The sequence below is a fragment of the Eleutherodactylus coqui genome, chromosome 3, assembly GCF_035609145.1.
Source record: "Eleutherodactylus coqui strain aEleCoq1 chromosome 3, aEleCoq1.hap1, whole genome shotgun sequence".
NCBI lineage: Eukaryota > Metazoa > Chordata > Amphibia > Anura > Eleutherodactylidae > Eleutherodactylus > Eleutherodactylus coqui.
Window position 1 is genome coordinate 241,652,722 of NC_089839.1, and position 8,137 is coordinate 241,660,858.

Below are 8,137 nucleotides of genomic sequence, written 5' to 3' on the forward strand. Positions count from 1 at the left end.
TATCAGGACTAGAGATGAGCGAGCATACTCGCTAAGGGCAATTACTCGAGCGAGTATTGTCCTTAGCGAGTACCTGCCCGCTCGGAAGAAAAGATTCGGGTGCCGGCGGGGAGCGGGGAGCAGCGGGGGAGAGCGGGGGGGGGGGGGGGACGGAGGGGAGAGCTCTCTATCTCTCCCCCGCGCTCCCTCCTGCTCACTCCCGCAACTCACCGCTCACTGAATCTTTTCTTCCGAGGGGGCAGGTACTCGCTAAGGACAATACTCGCTAGAGTAATTGCCCTTAGCGAGTATGCTCGCTCATCTCTAATCAGGACCCAATGTAGTGTTTGCTAAACTTTGGTTCTGGAATTGAGCTGTGTGCCTTCTCATTTGGATAAACACTGGCCATTATTTAACATAATTAAGGTGTTTGGTTTATATAATAATTAATCACAAGTGCCGCTCTGGCCCCTCTTCAATGCAGCATTGACAGGAGGGGCCTGACTAGCTGATCGGCTAGGATCCCGAGCGGCACACCCCAGCTGATCAAGATATCAAAAGTATTTTCCTGGAACTCTCCTTTAAACACTTCCATGGAACACTCTTGTATGTCTTCATAGTAATAGCAAGAGAATACAACATTGCTCAAGTATTACATCATAAAGATCTTTAACATTGCTAATCAATAGATTTAGAGTATTCATATGATAAAGGTGTGCCCGTACTTTTTCCATCTATTCTAACTTTTGCAAATAGTTATACGGGTTTAAATGCATGACAATTCACATTTGAATTACCTATGATAAAATAAATTGGGCAACCATACAGAGCTGTGTGGAGTGCGCCATCGGTCATGTAACAGCTGGAGAGCCACGGGTGGAATACCATTGCTACAAAGCATCATTTTTCTTTCAGCAATATTTCACAATCCCAATTTACATCAAATGTTAAAGGGGTTGTCCAAGTTGTAACATCTCAGGACAATCCCTTCCCCGTGAAGGAACATAAGAAAGAACAATATGCTCACCTCTCCCCACTCCTGCTGTATCCCGCACCGGTGCTCAGTCCCCCGCTCTGGTCTCTGCTTACAGCTGCAGTCCCGTCCGGTTTACAGGACATCACAGGGACTGCAGCCAATAACAGGGCTCAGCGAACGATCACTATTTCTTATGTTAGTGCATGGGGAAGGGATTGTCCCAATATATTACAACTTGGACAACCCTGTTTTGTACTAATTTTGTAGTCATTTGTGAAGTTCTCACCATTTATATGCATAGCTACTGCCAGGGGCGTAATTATAGGGGATGCAGGGGATACGGTTGCACCTGGGCCCAGGAGTCTTAAGGGCCATAAGGCCACTTTTCTCCATATAGTGAGCCTAGTACTATAAATAAAGCATTATAGTTGGGGGGCCCTGTTATAGATTTTGCATAGGGGCCCAGGAGCTTCAAGTTACGCCTCTGGCTACTGCACTATGCTTTTGTTAGACATATGACCTAATAGCTTAGCGCTAAGGGTGCTTTTACACGGGACGATCTATCAGATGACCAACAGGTCATCTCAGATAGCAATGAGCATTACAATTTTTGCAAGCAGGGCTTATAGTAACTTTAGTGCGCTGAATTCAAATATAATATCCGTTTTTTTCTGCCACAGAAGGTTTTCTAGTTATGGGGAATAATGTAATCCACTTGCCGTTGTATATATATATATTTTTTAAATCTGCCTATACAATTAATCCAGTAGGCTTGCTATAAACCTTGCTTAATAAAAAGAACAACAAAAGTGATTGTGCAACTGTTTCACAATCACTGTTACACACCGCGTGCTGACTAAACACTATAAGGGTAGGTTTATATAACATATAGGGTATGTTTCCACAGGGTGGAAACAAGGTGGATCATCCACCAGTAAGTTGTAATGTATGAACTGCATTTATACAGGTCATTGTTAGATTTAGGGCGAGCACCCACTGGCGTTTGCGTTTTCCGCGGGGAAAAAACGCAGCGTTTTCGCCGCATTTCCCGCGATTTTTCCGTGCGTTTTTCGCGGCGTTTTCGCGGCTTTTCCATTAATTTCCATTGACTTTCATGGGTGCATTAGGAGAAAAATAAGGACACATGTGCAACTGACAGTTCCTATGTTAAAAACGCAAACGCAACGCAAAAAAAACGCCAGTGGACAGGAACACATGTTATCTCTATGCCTGTGCAGGAAAAACGCAAAACGCAAAACGCAGGTAAAAAAACGCCAGTGGGTGCTCGCCCTTAAGGGTGACTTAACACGAGTGTGTGCTCGTGCTTATATAGGTGTGTACATATGTGCGCACCCCTGTACGTGCAAAAACACACATGTATGCAGGTGTGCGCATTGACTTCAAAGAAGTCCGCAGCTACTGCCGGCGGCTCCATTGAAGGCAATGGTCTGCCTGCACCCCTGAAGTGATTTTCAGGAAAGAGTTTTAAGAATAAGCTCTTCCCTGAAAAACATTCCTTTTAGTGTTAAAAAAAATTAAAAAAATTATAATAATAATTTTATTTATATATATATATATATATATATATATATATATATATATATATACACACACACATACACACTTACTTGTCCGCCGCTGCCATGTCCCCTGCGGGGATAAATAACACATCTGCCACATTCATTCAGCAAGAGCTGCCTGTGATTGGCTGAGCACCTTAGCCAATCAGAAGCAGCTCTTTCAGCAGGTGGGGATTTTAATTCCCCATCTGCTCAAAGAACTTCAGTGTAGAGATGGGGACAGCAATGAGAGGACGTGGCTGAGCCCCAGCAGCTGAAGAAAGGTGGGTATGTGTTTTTTTTGTTTTTTTTTACACTACTTGGGCTTGTTTTTAGGGAAGGGCTTATATTTAAAGCCCTTCCCTGAAAAATAATTAATGGGTGTCGGCAGCTGGATCCTCTACCACAGATGTCATCTGTGACAGCTGCGGTAGGGAATTCTTTATTCCCTGAGGGATGAAGAATTACTTTGCCGCATCTGTCACATCTATGACAGGTGCAGCACGGAATTCTTTATTCCCCGTGGGAATGAAGAAAACATCTGCCACATGTGGCAGATGTTTTTTGTTCATCCCCCCCGGGGGACACGGCAGCGGCGGACAAGTAAGTATATATATATATCTTTTTTTTAATTATTTTTTTACACTAAAAGGGATTTTTTTAGTGTAAAAAAATAAAATCACTTCAGGGGTGCCGGCAGTCCATTGCCTTCAATGGAGCCAACAGCAGCAGCAGCGGCTTCATTCAAGGCAATGCATGCATTCCCTATGGTGCACAACTGTAAAACACAGACATGTGAACACACCTTTGGGAATGCATTGGATGTAATAAACGTGTGTTTTTGTGCACGCGTATGAATGCACATAAACACACTTGTGTGAAGCCACCCTAAGGGGTTAAATAACTTGAAAAGGAGATGTGCTGCTATTATTCAGTTTTACCAGTGTAATTAGTTTGTTTTAATTTTACAGAAAAATATCAATAACTTTCGGTTACAAAAAATGTATAAAAATTTGTTCCACGGTGTAATCGTTCCTGTGCTTTTGTGCAGGAACAAGTGTCGCTGACTGAATGGAGGTAGAGAGGATCGGAGATCATTCCTGTCTGCCCCTATTCACAGTAAGCAGGCAGTCATTTATAAGTGAATGACTGCTGTTTACACTGACCAACACATTATTCAGTTTTCTGCATGCAGAGACTGAATGCCTGAACAACTCTCATTCAGTCATTCAGTTGCTACATGCTTTTACATGGGACAATCATCGTTCAGATTCCTGCGGAAGCACGGGAACCTGAATGGTTCTGAACCAGGGGCGTAGCTATAGAGGGTGCAGGGGATGCGGTTGCACCCGGGCCCAGGAGCCTTAGGGGCCCATAATGCCTCTCTTCTCCATATAGGGAGCCCAGTACTATGAATAAAGCATTATAGTTGGGGGCCCTGTTACAAGTTTTGCATTGGGGCCCAGGAGCTTCAAGTTACGCCTCTGTTCTGAACGATAATCATCCCATGTAAATGGGCCATAACATCGGGAGGCAGCCATTTTACTGGAAAAAATGTCACAACCGCTAAGGGTACTTTTTACATGGACCAATTATCACCCAAGCGATGCTGCATGCAGAAACAGAAAGACGAACGAGAAGTGAAAGACTCGCTCGTTGTTCCGTTGGTGCATGCATTTACACTGAGCGATAATCGTTCAGACTCTCGCTGGATCGTGGGAATCCAAATGGTAATTGTACTGTGTAAAAGCACTTTAAGGGCTCCTTCACACGAGCGTATATGCAATTCAGCACAACGTATTTGCGCATCTCCTATAGGCTTCTAAGGGGGCCTTTAGTGCGCAGATGTGCACAAAAATACAGTATGCTACTTGTTTTCTGTGCATGCAAAATGCACATGCAAGAAGCAGGGTTAAAGAAACAAACCCTTCGAACTCAATGCGTTCTATCCTCTACAAATTGCGCACTCAAATCCATCCATGTGAAGGAGCCCTAACTGTGTAACTGTTTGCTAACATCCCACAATCCCTACAATCCAGTAACAGAAGACGAGCAGAAATTAGCTTAATACATAAGGTGGAAAGAAGACCTCATGTAAGTGAAAGGCAGTACACAATATAAAGCCAAGCATCTACAATGTTCCCGTAGAGCGTAACTGTATTTCTAGGACATTCCCTATAGGTAATGTTTCCAGGTGACTGCACACAATGATATTATAGCCCGTACCATCAGACACAATCCTCATGGAGCCATAACAGGTCAGCCATAGAAGTGCGGGCCTGTATATCTCTGTATACCTCTGAAATGATGCAAATCGTGATGTATCCCCATCAGCTGGCATAATACAGAGGTATTCCAGCCTACAAGCACTGCTTCTGGGTTAGAATAATCCTGTAGTGCAGCGCCATATGGCAGCACAGTAGGGAGGCACACAGAGTGCCTACGGCTCAGTAGTTTTTGCTTCGTAGACTCTTGGCGTTGCATGCTTTGCACATGAAGCTTAAAGTTGACTTAAGCTTAACTTATATTAACATCACTAGCCAATTCAAGCTACTTTCCATGCAAAGTGTCTCAATATATAATGAAAATGGTTTGGCAGATGGTGATCCAATTTTACATACAGGGGATAGGTAGAAACCTGTTAGGCCATGTAACCAACATGACGGCCATTTTGAACGCCGCTATCTTGAATTCAACACTAATTTTCCCAATGGGCAGGCAGCTGTGTAATATATCAAACTGGTGGAGAATTTCACCAGAAAATCAATGATGTGCTTCATTTTAACATAACTTTAATCGTTCTCATGTTAACGGTGATTTTATGTGAAATCAAAAAATTGACCATAATCACCTATTCCTGATTAACTTCCACTAAAACATCAGGCTGAATATTAAGACAAGCACCAACAATTCTGTGTCTTACATGGGCAACATTTCATATCTTCTCAGAGTAGGAGTGCTTTGACATGACCCAACAGATAGAAATCCACAGAGGTGGATGAATAAAGTTTGATATATCACACAGCTACCTTCCCATTGAAAAAATTTGAGTTGAATTTAAAATGGCAGCATTCAAAATGGCTATCATGTTTGTCACATGGCCTAACAGATTTTCCCCCTCCCCTGTAGCTTCTAATCAAAATTGAATCATCGTGTACCAAACTGTTTTCATTCTATATCTGTTTCCACATTTTCAAGACATCCTCTATTGTATGATTATGTTGCAGGCTGGGAAAACATACAGATGTAGTAAGGTTTAACTCAAGAGTTAACGCATTAAAATAACTTTCTAAGCCACTGTTTGTTAATCCTTTCAATAGCTTTACAATGGCTTAAGATAACAGTAGCTTTTTATGGCTTAAAGGGCCATTCTAGCAAAAACAATTTTTTTCATCCCTGCCCACCTCACCTGATTGCCTGTCACACTCTGAAGGTTTCCTCTGTATATTGCAGCCATTTCCATTCAGTGCAGCCCTCTGTCTGATGCTTGTCAGGCACCATCTTGATGGTGAGATTTTTTTGGTTTCACATTAGTCTCATGATGCATTAGCTGAAGGATGTACCATTTCTGCCTGCTAGAGGAACAGTTTAATTATCATTGCATTTTATAGTCACCTAAATAACCTACAGACCATAAGTATACAGTTAGGAGGATGACCTCGAACGAGCATTGCTTTTCTCGAGTAACTGCCTACTCGTGTGAAAAGATTCGGGGGGCAGCGGGGGTGAGCGGGGATTGCGGGGGTTAGAGAGAGAGAGATCTCTCCCTGTTCCTCCCCCCAGCTACCCCCTGCTCCACCCCACCGCCCCCGAATCTTTTTGGACAAGAAGACAGTTACTCGAAAAAAGCGATGCTCATTCGAGTAATTGCTCTAAACGAGCATGCTTGCTAATCTCTAGTCATGAATGTGGGAGCTGGAGGCCATGATGAGAAGCCTTGTAGCTGTAGTGATGCCTTGAAGCCAGATAAACAGTGCAGTAAACTCTAGGGTTTCCTCTTGAAACCTTATGATAAGGAATGTAGGTACATAGTATATCCTAACTAGAGATGAGCGAGCATACTCGGTAAGGCGATATACTCGAGAGAGCATCGCCTTTTTTGAGTACCTGCTGGCTCGTCCCTGAAGATTCGGGGGGCCGCGGGGGTGAGCAGGGGGTTGCAGAGGGGATCGGGAGGGAAAGAGAGAGAGAGGGATCTCTCTCACTCTCCTCCCCGCTCCACTTCGCTGCCCCGCGCTGCCCCCCCGAATCTTCAGGGATGAGCCAGCAGATACTCGAAAAAGGCGATGCTCTCTCGAGTATATCGCCTTACCGAGTATGCTCGCTCATCTCTAATCCTAGCCTTATCAGTCAACATGCTGTTGGAGTGCTTCGAAATTTGAATATAGATAAGAAAGAGAAGGAAATAAATATAAACAGGCATTGTATCCATGCAGGCATTACTTAACCCCACATATGAGGGGATGGATCATCTAAAAGAATAGAAGTGTACACTAGAACATACTGTAGGATTCTCTGAACTGGAGCTTTGAGAAACCAAAGATGAATGTTCCGTTTTTCTACTGTATGGGTTAATCGTCTACAATTCATGTTGCAACTTTTATCAGAATCCCTGATCATATCAACTAAAAAGCAGCATTGTTGCTTTCTGTTCTTTGATGTTCCAGTAGTCTGAGCTCCCGTGTATACCTCCTCCCTACCTCCTCCCTACTGCTGTTCTTGGTCTAAAATAAAAATGAAACTTACTTTAGCCAAAAAACAGACATCTTTAGACTTTAATGACTTACCTAAATAAATTAAATAACCAACTACCTGCAGATTAGACAGATAGTTGGATGGACGGATTGATGTACTAACGGACGGACAGATAGATTGATTGATTGATTAGTAGTGGATAATAAGATGTTTCACCTCATCTGTGGTGTCTTCAGAGGAATGGATCATGCTTAAGTCACTTGCCCTTAAGGGTGCAGGCAGACGAGCGTAGGCGTATTTACGTTCGCACGAGCGCAACGTATAATCGCCCGAGCGATCGTTTTTCACCGATCACGACCAGAGCTAGAAAGCGTATTTTTGTTCCTATTTTGCAAACGGTCTTTTCGGCGATCGAATATGCGTTGGCGCGTATTTCGGTCGCATATGTTCCGTTTTTTTTCGAATTGCCGTTTTTACGCGCCATAAAATCGCCCATGTGAACGAATACATTCGAAACCATTGCCTCAGATGGTCACGTATATACGTTTGGTCGCAAAAACGCGCCGTTTATGCGCTCGTCTGCCCGCACCCTAAGGCTGCTTTCACATGGGCTACAAAATACAGTGCTACACAACATATGAACGAGAAGCCCATGGTTTGCAGTGGGTTCTTCCACATGTGCGATGTTTTGTAGCCTGTGACACTGCTAGAATACAATATCATGGCATGCTCTGTACAGCCACAACTTGCGATCTTTTGTAGCCCATGTTTCCTATGGACCCTTCCTTTCTGTTGCATCACACGGAAATGCAGTTTTTGTGTGGCGCGATGCAACTTTTACTGTAGGAAATCCTACTATAAAAGGCCTAGAATAAGCCCTAGCTACATAGAAAAAACAAAAAAATAATAATTCATCACCTAAGCGGCG

The 8,137-nt window shown here is 43.4% G+C and overlaps 1 protein-coding gene across 1 annotated transcript in view; it reads right to left on the reverse strand.

Moving 5' to 3' along the window:
* The window catches only part of PTPRC (protein tyrosine phosphatase receptor type C), a 159,989-nt gene extending 153,961 nt beyond the window's left edge, over nt 1-6,028 (reverse strand). The window contains exon 1 of the mRNA XM_066597175.1: nt 5,924-6,028. The gene's annotated coding sequence lies outside the window, so the exon portion shown is untranslated. The remainder of the gene's footprint in view (nt 1-5,923) is intronic.
* Nucleotides 6,029-8,137: the final 2,109 nt, after the last annotated feature.